An 18,600-nucleotide genomic window follows, 5' to 3' on the forward strand; every position below is an offset into this window, starting at 1 on the left:
GAGAGTGGAGGAGGAGATGAGAGGCGGATGAGGTTTAAAGTGGCAATTGAGGGAAGATGATAGAAGTAAGTGGCGGTGTTAGGCCTTCAAGGTTATCCTACAAACTGAGACCCTCTCAAAGAATTGCGCACACCAGTAGATTATTTCTTATTTAATGTACTTATTGTGTTTATCTATTTTCCTGATTTTTTTTTTAATTGTCTGCAGCCGACTTGTGAGCTGATACCACCGTTTTTATCTGACACTCCATTTGTTCAGCCGCTCTATCTAAAATGAGGCTTGCATGCATACAAGCAGACATATTAGTGCTGACGCTGACTCCTCCATCCATCCTCAGTGTCAGTATTTGATGTTTTTTTGGGGGGTTAAAGCCATTGAACCTGTGGCATCCGGCTCCCGCTTGCTGCAGGATTCCTGAAAAGGATCCAATTTGAATCCATCACCTTCTCTCCCCCTTCTTCCGATGATAGATGCCGTTATTTTCCCTTTTGCTGGACGGATTGTGAACGGTGACAAATGGTGAAGGCTAATGCATCCTCTGTTGTCAGGGTGACTCGCGTTCACAATCAATTAAGTCAACGAGAAGAAGAAAAAGTTGGACCTGCAGAGGTGGTTTCACTCCGTACGAGACACTGACAGAATATATCTGTGGATTCTGCAGTTTGCACATAATGCATGTGCCTTTATGGCTATTAATCCATGTTTCGAAGTGCCAAGTCTGTTAAAAAAGAGTTTGTTGGAGGTTTGTTAGCATCATCTCTCACCAGCCATGTTGGCAGCTCAACCAGCTGTCATCCTCAGGTCCAGTTTAGATAATATGTCCAGTTCAGATAATATGTCCAGTTTACTGTAGATAACATGTCGGCACTAATTCAGCACTAATCATCAATCAGTACTCAGTATTTCTGCATAATGCCCATCTATTTTATGGAGTAAAGGTAAAGTAAAGGTGTGTGTGTGTCCAATTTCTTTGTTATTTATAGCTCAGGAGCTATATCCATTCTTTACCAAGATATACGTATGGGTGGCTTGAATGTGAATCCACTTGAAAATATACTATTAAAGGCTTCTTCTTTAAAGGAGAAAGTTTTAAGTTATATTTACTCTCAAATGTTTGGATCCCATCTGGATGAGGGAATGTGGAAAAAGATATTGTTGAATGAAAAATGTATGTCTATCTTGCCATTGGAGAGATTATCACATGTATTAAGAAACATGTATTGAGGTTTTTGAAAGGGAATGGTCCCCATTAGAAATATATTTGAAAGAAGAATGGTCTAGAGTAATATGTATAGGGGTAAGAATTTGAAAAGTGACTGAATAATTGTGTGTGTGGGTTTTCTAATCTTTTTTTTTTTCTCTTTTATTGCTTTTATCTGCCCAAGGACTGCATATGGAAATTAGCTTCTAGCTAGAATCTGGTACAAATCATCTTTTTACACTATGTAACCAATGAATGAACACATAAACAAACTAAACTAAAGATGCAGGTTTTGTGATTTGTCTTTTTTCCAGTACAGTATAGTCTTTGTGGAAGGAAATGACATTTGACTCTTAGCAGTCAAAGCACATACCATCAACAATAATTTGGGTTGTTCTGTGAAGTATTTTATCCTAATCGATCGATTCATTTGTTTGTCTTAATTGGCCCAAAATTGTTAAAAGATCTACATTTTTTTCAGTGAGGTCTTTATATTGGTCATTTCGTCCAACAAACCGCTCAAAACTCATACAAAAAAGCAGCAAATCCTCACATTGGAGAACGTTAAACCAACACATGTTTCGTGTGTTTGCTTGAGAAATTAAAGAAAAAGTATAATAAACAATTTCTTTTTTTATTGTCGTTTGATCTGACAATTACCTCCTCCATGAATTGATTTATCGTTTAGTGTCAAATGCCAAGAAGAGGAAGTGCATAAAGAACTTTTGTAGCACAATAAAAAGTTTTTTTTCTTCTTAATAAAGGGATACGAGAAGACATTCACGAGCAAACCAATTCAATTTATTCAAATACAAAATGAGCTCTCCATTTGTAAGAAATGTTAGACTTCGTATTCATTCAGAGTCACATTCATTATTATTGATTTAATAAAATAAAAAAAGACTTCCTCATTTAATCAGATGAATCACTTTATTCAAACAGGTTTTTAAATTGATGAAACCTCAATAGAAGTTTTGAATGTTTTTAACAAAAGGCATTTGGTAAAGCCCTAAAGTTTTCTTATTAAAATATGACTGAACTAATGATTCCATTATCAAAATAATTTTCTGTTGTTTATCACTTTTTTTGTTTACTGGATTTCCACAAAAGTGTATCAGTAAATCAAGCCATTCTGCATGCACAATACCAAGACCCTGAAACTGCCATGTTAATGTCAGTAGTCCACCTGTGGATGACAAAACATCTGCTTCTTACAATCAAATTAGTTTCTTCAGTGCATTCAAAAACTCTAATAGAAATAGTTCAATGTGTAGATGGCTCGAGCATCATCGCACGAGCGTGCCGTTACGTAAATAAAAGACCTTGCTGCAGGCCTCTTGGAATTGGTTGAGTTGTGGACGTGCCAGCTGTGTGTGGCACGTTTTTGGCGATTACATCACCGTGTGCTCTGCAGTTGCTTTTCCTTCAAAACACAGCTGCACGAGGAAACAATGCTTCAGACAAACAGATGGCCAAGTTTCTTTTAAAGCTCCCATGCTCTACTCGAGACAGGAAAGATTAAGATTGTTTGTCAGAGTTCTCCTCATCTCTTTACCCAGATAATATAGATAACGGCATCTGTTACGGCACGAAGATCCGTCTGCAGTAAATAGGCACCTCAGTGGGTTGTGCAGACGAGTGTGCATGAAGTATGTTCCAGCCTTCAGGATGAAGGTCTGTGCTCCTCTGAGTCACCTGCAGTCTGGTGTCAGACATGCGTCATTGGGTCATGCATCGCCCTGAGGACAGACCTGTAAGGTGCCGTCACACCTCTCTACTCAGGTTTTTTTTTAATGTTACCACACACCTGAAAATCCATCGACCTCTGTGACAATGACTTCTCTTCCTCCAGGGATTCAGACAGATCATGTGTGGACTGGAGAGGGGTGGGAGGAGCTCTACGTTTTTTGTCTAGGTTGCTGTGTTAAACATGGAGAACATGTTGTTTATGTTGTGAACTCACATAAAACTATGAGGTCAGGTTGAGGCAACAGAACCACAACCGCAGTCTCCTGTGACTCTGTTTACAGTCTCTATGGTTACTGCTACAGTGCTGATGACGTCAGGGGGCACGGGGCATGCTGAGTATGTAAAGTTGTTGTGGTCTCTGGTTCTTGCTAATAAAGCTAATGGGTGTTACACCATGACTATCTGCAGTCTTCCTCATTACATGCACATCTACTTGGTGTCAGAAGGGAGCCAAATCTAATCTAACACGGCTCAAGGACTCCGCCGGAACGACCCGCTTGTCAAATCGCTTATAACTTGGAGAAGTTCAAGCAGGAATGGCACATCTATAGCAGCGCTGGGTTAACAACGGCTAGTAAGAAAGTGAAAGCCTACACATTTCTCAACCTCGCCGGTCCGGAGGCTCTGGATAAACTTGACGCGTTTGATTTTGCGGACGACGAAGATTGTGAAGACCCTGCTGTGCTGGTACAGAAATTTGAGGAACTATGTCTGCCGGTAAAGAACACAATCATGGACAGACATGCATTCAACACAACTGACCAGAAACAGCATGAGTCAATCCAGTCGTTTCCACGTTGAAAGTGATGGCCAAGAAATGTGTCTTCAGGACACTACATGATGTCTGTGGTATTCACAGGGACACTGTTCGTGCACGGCTTTTGAAGGAGAAGAAACTGACACTAAATTCGGCCATTGAGATCTGCATGCTACATGAACAATCCGAGAAGGGCAATAGAGAACTGAAAAAGGAAGCAGAGGTATGCAAAGTGCAATTCAACCCATGCACAAACTGCAGTGGCCAACACGCACCTGACCGAAACCGGTGTCCAGCTTTCGACAAACGCTGCAACCCATGGAAAAATTAACCGAGATGCTGCAGATCAGTTAAACCGCTTACCGCTAACAGGCCAGGGGAGGCTCGCCCCTCACTGCAGGCAGGTACACACATGTGAGTGCACCTGACACGCAGCCAACCAATTTGTTTCGCTTTGAGAGAGTAGAAATGTTTTACTGAGAGCATAGACAAGCCAGTGGATGTGCATGAGCAAGATGAAAGGTTTGCTGGACCGTTTGCATGCAACACTGGCAGACAACTTGCAGTGAAAATTGACACTGGGGCAAAATGCAATGTCATATCCAGGGCTCTTCTACAGCACATTGATCCTACTGCTCTAATCAATCTCAGCAAAAGAGTGAATCTTCTACTCTACGGAGGTCAAGCAGACCAGGTTTTACTGGGCATGTGTCATAACCCCAAAGCTACTGCCATTTTTGATTGGTGACTTAGCCTCTTTCTACGAGTCTTCAGAATCTTGAAGCACACACAGGGCTCCAGATTGCGACCAGATGTCTCTCCATGTTAATATGTAAGTAAACAGCAACAGAGTGACAGATAAGACAGGAACAATATGTAAGCAGTATAACACAAACGCGTAGAATGTGAGCTCCCATAGCTTTCTTTAACATCAGGCTACACGTTAAAATCACAGTCTCGGCAACTGATGGACCCAAAGCCTCCGTATGTGACAGGCTCTGTTGGCAGCTCCCGAGCTTTACCTTTGTGAGTGCCGTAGGCCACACTGCTTCCAACACAAGTAGTACTATGCAAAGCCACCCGCAGCCCCACATTTTAAAATTGTGTTAAAATCTGATCTTTTTTTCGTGGATGCAATATCTTGTCTCGTCTTGTGAGGGTCTCGTCACACCCCTAATTCTGAATGTATGGTATGATAGATAAATAAATAAATATATATATATATATATATATATATATATATATATATATATATATATCCTGGGTGAAAGACCTTTGTTTGTTGTTGCTCTTAATCCTGGAACACTTACTCTGAGCGTCTAATATCGCCACAGACGGGCTTACGGTTGGTGCCAATCACAGAGGGCTGTGAGGTATCTTAGGCCTTGGTAATGAGAATGGGCTGCTCCATGAATTCAAACTGCAGAAAAGTAATTGTTAATAATATATATACTTGATTCCGATCTTCGTTTTCTAAGAATGTTCCTAAATGAAAAAACATTTGGGAAAAAATGTAAATGAAGCTAGAGATTGCATAAAATTTAAATATTTTTTGATAGTTAATGAGCCGTGTTGAGCGTTGCTTGTTCTTGTTCCATTACAGGTCATTAAATACATGCACTAAAATTTTATTTGTACCGTACCTGTTAGATCGAAATACTGCTAAATTGCAAATTTGTCCGGGTCTTATGTTTCCTTACAAGAACACAAACCAGCAGCCCTCTACCAAAGCCATGTCCTATCTTGAAGTGTAAACAAATCCAGAAGATTATTTGTGCCCTGTAATTCGTATCGGCTCCAAAATTCAATGGGTTTCTTCTTTTTCCACCAAATTACACGATAATCTGGCTAGTAGTTTTTCCGTAATCCTGCAGACAAACTGAAACAAAAGCATAACCTCCTTGGTAGAGTCCATTACTCCCCAACTCTGTGAACTAATGTATGTTGTACATACATTAATACATTTATATATATATATATATATGTTACATGTTCTACAATAGTTATTAGTCTGATTAGAGCTAGCATCATACACACAGCATCCTCATTCAATTCAGTGAGATATTATCTCGTCAGTGTTTACCTGCAGCAAAAGGTCCAGAGTTTGCGTGCATATTTGCATTTTACATATGCTTTTGTTATTGCGTCATCGGAACATGACTTAGGTACAAAGGAATCTATACATAATAGACTCCAGTATTTATAAAACACCCAGTGAAGCATGAGACAAATCATAGACACTAAAGATGTCCGGGTTATTGTGGTTGGAATACTAATCACAGAACCACAGCGGTGACGTCTGTGCCTTTTAGAGGTGTTACTAAATGTTCTTTTTTGTCATAAAAACCTTGTTTGTACGGTAATTGGTAATTGAGAGTGCAAAGACCAGAGGAGACACTTTAACTTTGCAGCGGTAATTGTTGTTATTACCCGCCATTGAGGAGCTTTTAATTTCACAAGGGCGTGTCGCGTGATTCGTCAAATGACCCAGATATGATTGACGAGCTTGGAGTGTTTACGGTCAATTTACGAGGCGCTGTCAGAAACGGCGGGATTTGCACAATGATCCCGTTGTTGTTGTTGTATTTTTTTAAGGTTTATGTGTCACTTTTGATCAGACGCCAGCAAGATGCTGGACCTGCAGGGGGGGCAGATATGGAGGGTGATGGATTTGTGGTATTCTAGATGGATGAGCTTGTATAACATCATTGAGCTGTGAAGGTCCACAGTACATAACCCCCCCCCCCCCCAGCACAGCGCGGTGAATGATGTATCGGCAGAGCTGCACAAGACCCCTGGGAGTCATTTACAGGAGACACAACGGGGCACCTGACCTCTGGCCTTTTAGTGAAACAGACGACATCCAACACTGTGGATTTACACACTGCTCGTTATGTGAACACTTTTGCACGTACTCTACCATTCAAAAGTTTGGAATCTCCTGCCACCAAGACTTTCAAAAGTCTTCCCAAATGGATGTTGTTTTCTTTTGTGCATTGGGAACTAAAGGTGGAGCAATGGTTCAACCAGACTGACAAGTTAAAGGGCAAAAAGAGACAAAGATCCCTCTGAGCAACAGATGAATAAGAACAGAAGAAAACAGCAGTCAAACTGGAAGCTTTGCAACAAACTGTGTGAAGATTTACAGGTTCCTGCTTCACTGGAGGAGAGGGGCCGTATTCACAAAACATGTGTGCAATTCCGGTGCAAAATCATCCCATGGTCTTTTTCGTCACTTACATACATCAAATAAGTCAGCTCCTCTCATAGTAAAGTCCATTCAAGTGGATTACCAAAGTCAATCCAAAAGGAAGGAGCCCATTGGTGCTTTGTTTTGTGGGTACTCTTCTCATGCTGCTGCTGACGTTTGCTGTTATTCTGAGCAGTATTAGTGGTTAAAAAAGACATTTGAATGCCTTCACCGTACTGTGTAATGTAAGAGTAGGCCCTAACTTGTTTCACTCCTAATTTTAGGACTCCTAACCTTTTAAGATAAGTGTAATTCACAAAGCATTTTAGCGCTAAAGTTGCTCCTAAAACTATAAAAACCTTTAAAGGACTCACTAAGAGTCACTTTTAAAAAGTTACGGCCTTAATGGAGATGGCATTATGAATGTGGTAGAGCCAACCAATAAAAACCACCTAATATCACTGCAGATTAAAGTTGGTACAACTTTCCACTGTTTGACCACGGGAAAAATGCAGCTGTTTGCTCAGACGATCTTGGCGTCTCTCAGCTGTTCCTCACCAGAGGATAGATGTCCTATCCAGACCACACCTAGTGTTCATTCACTTCCCCTTCAAAGTGTTTCTATCGCAAATTCATTCTTAGGGACTCAGTCCCTCTCAGCCAATCACTGTGGGCATAGAAGGGATGAACATGATGTCATCCATAGCAACAAGATCAACCCTGCCTTCTAGTTTTAAATCAGGAATCCCTTCACTCCTGAGTAAAAGTTGGTCTCAGAGGTTTTGGGAATATGTAAGAAATGACTCTGAACTAAGAACTTGAAGTGCTCCTTACGAGAACTCTAAGTGCTAGGATCAAATGTTTTGTGGATACGGCCCCTGAAGCTGAGATGACAGATGGATTTAAATAAGCAAAATATCTCTTTACTAAAGCCCTGTTTACACAACGATGCTTGCAGGCGAAAAAAAAGACAAAATTTTATAACAGAGGTGTCTTTCGTTTATATGGCAATGGGGTTTTTGGGGCTTAAAAATGTGGAAAAAGGTAGACCGCCCTCCAGAGTGGAAATCTTAAAAACGCTCCACTGTTCTGTTTCTGTGCAAAGGGGTAAAAACACGAAAGTGTGCTCTGATCTGCTCACGTCACGTACGCGTTTACGTAACATCCGTGTGCAGAGTTCAGGTAAACAACAACAAACATGTGGGACTGTTTCCATCAGTCAGACATTCAGGTGTCCTGGGTGGAGCCGAGGTGGTGGGATGCTGCAGATCCCTGTCACACTGTACGGGGTCCTGCTTCTCCGCTGTTAGGGAGAGAAGGAACAGGAAGTTTCTACGCATGCACCAGCTCTGGGTGCAGTGTGGCAGAGATTCACAGCTCCACCTTGTGGCCTGGCATCCATACTACATCAAATTTTACACACTTTTGTTTTACCGCATGCACACAGATTTCCGCCCAAAGTCGTCTACATGTGGAATAAAAAGTGAGAATGCAACACAACTTTTGCGTTTCATGTCTAGATCGTCTCCGTCTAAACAGGGCCTAAAGAGCTGTGAAGGGGATATTGTGTCAGTCATTAATGTTATTAGCCTGCAGAGAGTTTGAGCTGTAGACTGGCTAAATGATGGTCAATACAACATCATCAGTATAGCAGCTGCTGACAAACGCTTTGATTGTAGTGTGGATTAAAGCAGGATGAACTGTAACCATCCTCTCTCTGACTGCCGTTTCCAGATTCTTCCTGATAATCTGCATCGTTGTGCACAACACACGACCTGTGTGTGTGTGTGTGTGTGTGTGTGTGTGTGTGTGTGTGTGTGTGTGTGTGTGTGTGTGTGTGTGTGTGTGTGTGTGTGTGTGTGTGTGTGTGTGTGTGTGTGTGTGTGTGTGTGTGTGTGTGTGTGTGTGTGTGTGTGTGTGTGTGTGTGTGTGTGTGTGTGTGTGTGTGTGTGTGTGTGTGTGTGTGTGTGTGTGTGTGCGTGCGTGCGTGCGTGCGTGCGTGCGTGCGTGCGTGCGTGCGTGCGTGCGTGCGTGCGTGCGTGCGTGCGTGCGTGCGTGCGTGCGTGCGTGCGTGCGTGGCATCAGCCAGACACCTGACCCACTTTTTTTTTTTATTCCAACATCTGGGGCTGTCTGCCTCCGCAGGCTCGCACATGCCTTTATTATTTATTACAGGGACACATGACACAATCTGTGACAGCCGCTCTTCATGAAAGCACCATGAGAGAAAAGCAGCAGCATATGGAGACTTCATGATTGTACAGAGGCAAAAGATAAATCCCCTGTTGTTGTTGTAATTATTATTTTCATTTATTTTCTTCCTATTTTTGCAGGACCATGTAAGCAGACATCTCCCTGCCTCTTTCCACACTTATTCATTTCAGTAATTTGACTTGGGGATTTCATTTAAAAGTTATTTCACCTTGTGAAAGTATTCATTTAAGTTGGTCCTGCCACAGACGGGGGTGTATTTTTTAATTTTTATTACATTTCAGGATCTGGAAGGCTAACCTTCCAGGAGGAGAGTTGTTAATATGGTCGTTAGGAAGTATTTTGTTCAGGGTGACCTCCCCTTTTGAACCTGGAGTAGCTTGTTTGGGGACGCTCTGCAGAGAAGGCAGCATGCTGTGTTGTGTCTGCAGGGGAGAGGAGTCACAACACACGCCTGCCGCGATTGAGATTGTTTTTTTCCCCGCCTTTTTTTCCCCCTCTGATACACAAGGACACAACCCCGACAGGGATGGGGTTTGGCAGTGAACTCCAAATGAGGAGGGAAGAGATAAAGGAGAGAAGAAAGCTGAGTGATCAAGAAAAAGGAGGGCAGATAAAAGAAAGACAGCGTGAGGCTCAGAGGCAGATGAGCAGCAGGGGAGGTAATCTGATTTTTTACCACGCTCGAGGCGCAGCGGTACGTCCGTCGGTCCGTCACTTTGCTCAGGAGTTAAACTTCCCTTCAGCTACAGTTGGATTGAAAGTTTGTTTGTCATGTTTCCCAGAGTGGTATGAGTAGGTAAAGATTTCCACTGCGCGATGCATTTTTAAATGACATGCTCTGTTCACACCTGTTCATGTCTCGCTGCCTTCCAGCTCTTAATTGGCAAAACCGATCCAGCCAATCAGAAGAAGGTGGAGCAAAAGTGCAAGAAATTTTAGACTAAATTTATAGAGTTGTTCTGATATACCAGTATCAGAAATGCCTAAAATGCTGGTACTAGTAAGGGCGAGAACGCAAGTCTGTGCTTCGGCAGAAATTAACAACACCAGCAACCAATATAAGGAATAAATCAGCATTTTCTATTCTCAGAAATCACCCAAAAACCAAACACAACACAGCTAGACATGTTGTAGCAGGAGTTTGAGCCGAAATTAGGGAGACATGAACGACAAAAGTAACTAATACTACAGCTTTTTCTGCCGTTAGCATGTAGCTACATATAGTAAACAGCAGCACGCTCTACCAGAGCTGTGCGTAGCTGTACTTTGTGTGTGTGCCTGGCATGTTCCTGGAGCAGATGACCTTATTTGAAAATCCGAGAATGATTGATGTCAGACCCATAAACACGTTTACCTCATTATTTTAAGCTTTGGTCATTTTTAGTACAAACATCCGGCACCATAACAAGATATATATGAAAGAAAATAAGGAAAACCATAACAGTTTAACAAAATTCGGAAACACACTGCGCTGTAAAAGTAGAATTTTGTCAGGAAATGTAGTAAAACCAAGCTAGCAGGAGATACTCCGGTTGGTTGGCTGCTAACCATCGACTCTGTGTAGGCAGACCTGATGTTTATCGCTTTTGTTGGCAAGGCGTTGAGAATTTGATCGAAAAATATGGATGGATATTTATGAAAGTAAAACAGATTTCATGGCGCAGAGAGTTGTGGCTTTTATTATCTGTAGTTTAGTTAAGATTTATAGATTATAACCTAAATTTTAATGGTGTTTTATGACTATATTTTGAACACATAACTGGATCTCCTGGACAATTTTATTGGCATATTATAGGAGCCACCAAATTGACTGTAGCCTGTCTACTTCCTCCGACAAACCTTGATTCATCTGAAGTGTTTATTTACTTTTAAAGGATGCAAACCTGTCTCACACCTCCTCCACATCACCCGTCTCACACAGCAGGTGTTGTTTTTGATGGTAATAATTAGAATATTAATAGAGTTGCAGTGCTAGATGGATGGAAAGGACACACTTCCTTTCTTTTTACCATTCCATCCCCTCCAGATCTATCTGTGGTACCATCCGTTCACGCCGAAATAAAGACATGGTGCCTTTTGGATTTACCTCTGTTCAGCGGCGCCAGTTCAGCGCCTGTCCTCGTAGCCAGATTTATATGCTTGGCAGCCGCTCCTCAGATCATTGTTGGGCGTAAATCGAGTAGTGGAGGGTGGAGGAGGGGGATGAAATGAATAATTTCTTTTGTCATCCAGAAGGGATACAGTGCAGAAGACTGGATATTGAAATTACATGTCATGTGTGTGATACAAGAGAGAGAGTGCCCTTTTCTTCTGTATCACACAGTAAAAAGGTAATTTCACACAGGCTCTTTAGAAGATAATAAAAATCTTTCTGGTCACTGGGGAGTCTGCAGCAGTATCCCATTTACTTCATCCATCACAAATCCTCCGCTGGGGCACTAATGTGTCTTTACTGCCACGGGGAAGCACTTCACTGACTTCACTCTGTTTTTTTTGTCTTTTTGTATTTATGCTTTACCTGTTTTTAAGTCAGAATCAGCAGCACACAAACAGGATGACAAACTGGACCAGCTAGCTTTTACTTTACCGCTCTTCTTCTGCTACATCAGGGCATCTCAGGGTCTGTGTGTCTCGATGGCAGCCGGAAAGGCTCCGCCCTGCACCTTGCCAGCGGGGAGGTTGATGGTCACATGTGGTGCAGCAGGAACTGACCCCCTTTTGACACACACACACACACACGCACGCACACATGCATTCAAACAGGGAATATAGCTGCAGAGATGGCAGTGAAAATGCATTTTTTTTTAAATCAGAGTTTATTCAATTTCTCATAGAGTCTGTTGAAAAAGATGCATTTTTGTAAGGATGTAGATCTAACAAGGGAACCATATAAATGTTCTGGAAAGTAAAAAAAATAGATGCAAAACCACTAGAAAAAGATCCAAAATGACTGAGAATAGATGCATAACTATCACAAAAAGATGCAAAATGACTAAAAATAGATGCAAAACCACCAGAAAAATATGCAAAATAGCTAACCATAAATGCAGGACTACCACAAAGACACACAAAACAACTATAAATGGAGGTAAAATGAGCACAAAAAGAATCAAAATCACTGCAAAACGACTGAAAGTTGACTCTTTGAATTTGGGTGTCTTGTTCCTACGTAGACAGAGTGGGGGGGCCTCTGACATGTCTGTGCCCAGGGGCCCATTGTCTCAGAATACGTCCATGGCTCAAACGTTTAGCGGGTTCTTTGTTGGTCCGTGCTGCATGCTTCCTTTCAAGTTTCATGAAAATAAGGCCAGTCATTTTTTCTGTAATCCTGCTGACAAACACAAACAAACGGAAACCTAAGCACATTAGTAGAAGGCCTTCAGTGGCGTTTAAGTACAACAAACGCTCACTGCAATGCATTTAAGTAGAGTATTTTAATCCCCCTGTGTATTTGTTGTATTGGTTGTGTACTGAAGCATCAAAGGAGGAACGTCAGTCACATCGCCTCCCCCCTCCTTCCTACTCCAGACCCCCATTACTGGGACAGCCGATTGTTGTACTTGTGAGCTTGTTTCCACACAATTTGAATTAATTGGATTGTAAATTGATCCTACTTTGGAGCTGAAACCCTGGAAGCTGGAGCTTTGGCTGCGTACAACAGTTTAATCTGAATACTTAATGTTATTAAAAGCCTCCCCTGCTTCGCCTTGTGTAGGACAGTGTGTACCAGGTAATGAGAAAAAAGCCCCCAAGGGCCTATTGCATTCATTGTGCACCAGCATGGTATAATTCAGTAATTAATTGCCTTAGTGCCTGGATGGGGCTGTAATGGTTTGAAGATAAATAATATGACTTCACAAGGCTGCTGTACATCAGAAAAGGTAAAACAGGTAAATACGGAGTTCAAAAATAATGTTTTTATAATGAATTGATAAGAGCTTTAGGGTTATGCATCGACACATGTTCCTGTTTCATTTATTCATTTTCGGAATAAATCTTGAATATCTTTACAACAGGTGGTGTGGTGGTTAGCACTGTCTCCTCACAGCAAGAGGGTTTCTGGTTTGAATCCCAGCTGGGGCCTGTCTGAGTGGAGTTTGCATGTTCTCCCCGTGTCTGCGTGGGTTTTCTCCGGGTTCTCCAGCTTCCTCCCACAGTCCAAAGACATGCAGGTGTTAGGTTCATTATGACTCTAAATTGCCCATAGGTGTGAATGTGAGTGTGAATGGTTGTCTGTCTCTGTTTGTCTCTATGTGCCCTGTGATAGACTGGCGTCCTGTCCAGGGTGTACCTGCCTCACGCCCAAAGTCAGCTGGGATCGGCTCCAGCCCCCCCGCGACCCTGTTAGGGACAAGCGGTTGAAGATGGATGGATGGATGGATAGAAGGACCGTTACAACAGGGAGAATTCTGTTATTTCGTCATCTGTTAATGTCAGGTAGAGTTTAATCATGCAGTTCCTACAACCCAACGTAACGCCTTTCCCATTTATTTTGCTGAGTTCCTGTCCAAAGAGTGCTTATAAAACCGGAATAATATCAGCAATGTCTTAATTGGAAAAAATTCTACATTTGGACAAATGTCCAAATGTCCAAATGTTGTTTAGATGAGATGTGTCTCCTGTTGTCTAGCCGAGGGTCTAAAACCTTAAGATCTAAGCATTGATGTGACGCTGGGGGGAGGGAGATACGTCTTTACCACATTAGCACCACCGCCGGGAGCTAGGCTAACAGAACACGCTGCTAACTAAACAGGAGTGGGAGTCAGTGTTGAGATTATTTTCTGGGATTGGGAGGGAACGGGAGTTTTTTTTAAATTTTGTAACGGGAGTGGGATTTTTTTTAGAGGGCGGGGACTGACACAGCACTCCGTGTCTCGAGTGGAGACTAGACCGGCTCAGAATGCAAGTCGAGTGCAAGCAGCCAGCATTTATGATCTATGATTCAAACTGATATTCAACACAGTTCCATGCCCATAGACTGTAAAACACCGACCTTCACGGTTCCTAATCCTCCTGCTGCTCCAGATTAGCATCTAGTGTATGTGTCATAGATAGTAGGCTAACTTATATTGCAAGTCATTGTGCAAGGGCGGCTATTTTATTGGCAACAGGGCTAACGTTAACACGGTGTGTTCCTAAACCATCTGTTTGTACAGTCGATTGAAGAACAAACCATCTTGTCACTTATGGAAACACCACCACACGAATGACCACAGTCCTGGTCGAGATGACGGAGTTAGCATGCTAATCCTGACAACTAGCCTCCGGGCCGAAGTGAGGGCCAGAGGCTAACTGTCACTCAAGAGGCCACGCCCCTAATTATTCATAAACTTTAGCCTCCAATAAAATCAAAACTAGCCTGGTACAAAAATATTCACCGTCCTAAGAGTTATCATGGAGATATGACCTAAACATACAGACTAGAAGGTTTTTTTGTGAAAACGGCCTGTTTAACATGGGGGTCAATGAGAAACTGCTCTATTGTGCAAACAACTCCTAGTGGACACTCTGAGAACTGCACTTCCTGATTGGATCAACCAGGAAGTCGCTGTGGTGGGGGCTTTGTACCGACATGGACCAAACGTTGCAGTACCCCTGGAAATCGTGGAGGCAGTTTTGGGCACTGTACACAAAAAGTGCCGTGAATATCAGGAGCGAGCAAGTCAGCAAATCCCAGACAGACATCTTGAAATACTGAAAGTTACTTTTGTCTTCAGTTTCTCTCATCTGTAAAACCAACTTCTGGAATTCTCTGTCCACACTCTGGGATGTATTTAGTGTCTCACAGACAACCGCCGTCTGCAATGCTGCCTGGGATTTTGCCTCCTTCTCAAGAGACGCAGGATCGTTATCTCCGCCAACGTCTCCATGTTTGTTTTCTTCATAAACTTAAAAAAAAACAAAAGGAGTAAATTTTAAATCTGAACGTCGCCCTCTAGAGGATGTTTTGCTCAATGTCCATTGAAACGTAGAGGACGTATGGAAGCATGAGAGCAGTGACGATTAGAACGTTGATAACGTACGTCTATTTACGCACAAAATGAGGTACTAGTAGCAGCAGTTGTAGTCCTTTAGTGTAGTAGTTGTAGTCAGGGCCGGAGTGGGACTCATTTTCAGCCCTGCAGTTTCATACCTCAGACCGGCCCACTTTAGATCACGACCTATTATATTAAAATAATGTAATTATAACTTTACATGTTAAGCATACAATAGCGCACTGTTCTCTAAAGCCTTGTAATTCCTACTGTAATTCTTACTATTACTAATGATCAAAAGTATAACGGGCCACTACTATCATTTGGGCATAGAAAGTGGTTTTATGGGAACTGATGCTTGCTTGTTCACACACTAGCTCACCTGTTTCTTCCTCACCACTGGCTCCTGGCTCTGCCTCTGACTCTAAATCATAAAAATGTTCATAAATCTCGTCACAAATCTCCCCTTTTTCAAGTCAAAAATTCAAGTCAGTTTCATTATTGTAGTGCTGAATCCTCTATCATCATCAATTGCAATCTGGGTCCAATCAGCTCTCATTTACATCTTCATGCAGTGTTTGGTTTGTTTACAGCCTGTGCGCAACGTGATTCCCGGCCAAACGTTAGCGATTGGTTATGGCAGATCCAATAGTTTTAAATTTCAACAGACACCTGCCTCCCAAGTGAGTTAACGTTTATCAATTGAGTAGGTCCAGACTCTCTGTGCAAATGAAATGAAGTACGAGTCTGGTAGGACCAGGCTAGGTCTACACCATACTCTTCATTATATTAATTCTAATAATATTCACTTAATGAGCAATCCTACCTGCACACTCTGGACCTGTGGGCTGATGGCTGGTGCTTGGTGATGCATCTTGTATCTGAGGGGCTACAAATCAAAGTTTGTGGCCAGTTATGTGGCGTTGCATCATAATATTATTTAAATTATGTAACGTTAGGTTAGACAGGCTATAAGAAATTATTATGCCAATTATTAGTAACATTCAGGGTTGCCGCGGTATGCGGTATTACCAGTGGTTGAGGCTAACACCGAGTTATTTTGTATTTTCTTTTTCCAGTAATAAAAAAAAAATCCCGTCTTGTGTGGAACGCGGAAGACCGGTTCCACACAGCAACGCCGGTAAACAAACCCTGGGAAGCCCAATCCCTACGAGAGCTCCTCGTGCTACGGCCATCCGGAGGCGCACAGAGCTTTTGGCCGTGATATTATATATAAAATTATATTATACTATTATATGATCATTATAAGACGCTGTCACCGAGAATTTGCGCGCTGCCAGACGCTGTGACCGAGTGTGAGAGGAGAGTTGCCGATTTTTGCACATTTGGCTGCATCTGTCTCCAGGGCTTTTCTCTTTTTAATCCTCGCTTTTTCTGCGCCACCCTTGCTCTTTCTATTTTCCATTTTGGGTTATTATTTTCCTTGTACATCTGTGGTTGGAGCTAGGCAAACACCACTGAAGTGTGCGGACTAGTGCACTACACGTACGTTACATCAGGCTGCGTCTGCGTCTGTTTCTTGTTGGTGGGCGTGCCCTTAACCTGCGTCCGCGTCCCAGTTTCATTGGCATGATCTAACAGACCGCAGGCTCCCTGATATGACCAGCGACAGTGGTAACAGCATACACGTGATCCCCACTCCACTCAGTGCCATGACTGAACACCGGCACAAAATAAATAAAAATAATTATTGAACACCGGCCCTCGCGGCCCAAAAGTCAGACCGGCCCACCGGGAATTGTCCCGGTCCTCCTGATTAGCCACTCCGGGCCTGGTTGTAGTCCTTTTTTGTAGTAGTAGTAGTAGTAGTAGTAGTAGTAGTAGTAGTAGTTGTTGTAATAGTAGTAGCAGTAGTTGTAGTACTTTGGTGCTGTAGTAGTAGTTGTTGTTGTTGTAGTAGTGGAGAAAAGTCTATAAAAACATGCCTTGTAGCTTTTATATGATTTAAAAAATGATTTCCTATTTTGTTCATCATCTGGTGGCCATTTGAGTAGTAGTTGTAGTAACCCGCCCCAGATGTTCTGCATCTATTCTTCATCTAAAAACATTCTTCATCAACGAAGAAAACCTTAATTTTCTTTCATTTTAATGAGATATTTCTCTTTTTGCAGAATTTAAAAATCACATCCCAGCTTCACCAATCTGCTTCTCATCTCGCCCGCTCTGCTTACACAGGCGAGCGGCTCTGGAGGAAAAGCTCCAACGCTCCTCACAATGTAGATGACAGGATAAAAAGAGGAAGAGGCGGCGAATGAACGAGGGAGGGGGGGGGGAGAATGGAGGGAGTGATAGAACGAGAAGCGAAAAGGCCAGGGAGCGAGGATAAGCCATGTCTCCCTTGTCTTGACATTTCTCTCTGTCTCTCATGGGAATGAATACCCCGATATAAATGTTCCAACTGATGATGGAGGGGGACGAGGAGGAGGAGGAGATGTGGGCGGGGATTGTTTGATGTGCATTAGTTATTACGCACAGCAGAGTCGGCCTATAATTTGGTTTCAGGTTGATGTAATTAAAGGGGTCCGGGCCTCAGCAGTTTTTCTGGCAGCTAATTTGTTTAGGAAGCGCTGATCCCCCCCCAGCCCTGGTGACGACGGCACTACAGGGACTCTGCTGACTGCTGTCGCTGGTGGTCATGGCAACAGGAGAGCCCCACAGGTGTCCGTCTATATTGGTGTCATTGTTGTGAGCTTTACCTGCTTCCTCAGTGGGCTGGATTTACATTCAGCACTTTGCACCAGGTGTTTTTGTACCAAATGAGACATCCTGCTCGGACAAAGAGACTTTTAACAATGCTATTATTAACACGTCTGTGTGTGGAGAAGGAAAAAGTAACGGCTTAATGCTCAAACTTACGGAAGCCCTAAACGATCATACATAACATACATTTTATTTCCTCCGTTTTCGCGTGATGACAAGATAATATCTCCGTTTTCTCGTGATAATGAGATTATTAATTTGAGATCTGGAGAATCAGTGTAGCAGTGTCAGAGGAGCAGGAGAATATGGATCACCATCACAAATCTCTTCAACCAAGGCCTGACACAGGCTGAAACCAGTTTATGCCTTTTTATCACAGATAATGTTCACATTAGTGTTCATCATCTAAGAAGACGTTAGCAAGGCTTCAGCTTTATCAGAGGCTCGAATGAACCTGATGTCCTCATTAACTTCATGTTTTTTTTTACACAAACTTTATTGTCAACAATATTATGTTACAACAACATAAATACCAGTACAGGGAGGATTTTTACAATGTGACGTATGACCTTTTGGGGCTTCCGTACAAACATAAACCCACATTTCTACATTTCCGTAGGTGTACAGATAAATCAAACATGTTAAATGGTGAATTGTTAATTGTCTTCGAAGCTAGGCTCCTGCAATTAGCTTAAGTTTCTGGACTTTTCTCCTTTTTATGGTAGATACAGGTAGATAGGGGAGAGAGAGAGAGCAAAGGGCCGCAGGTTGGATTTGATCCCTGTGCCGCTGT

At 42.4% G+C, this 18,600-nt stretch overlaps 1 protein-coding gene across 1 annotated transcript in view; it reads left to right on the forward strand.

Annotated features, from left to right (window-relative positions):
• rnf152 (ring finger protein 152) overlaps window positions 1-18,600 on the forward strand; it is a 64,765-nt gene that overhangs the window by 9,703 nt on the left and 36,462 nt on the right. The window lies entirely within an intron of this gene.

This window comes from Echiichthys vipera (assembly GCF_963691815.1).
Source record: "Echiichthys vipera genome assembly, chromosome: 21".
Classification (NCBI taxonomy): Eukaryota; Metazoa; Chordata; class Actinopteri; order Perciformes; family Trachinidae; genus Echiichthys; species Echiichthys vipera.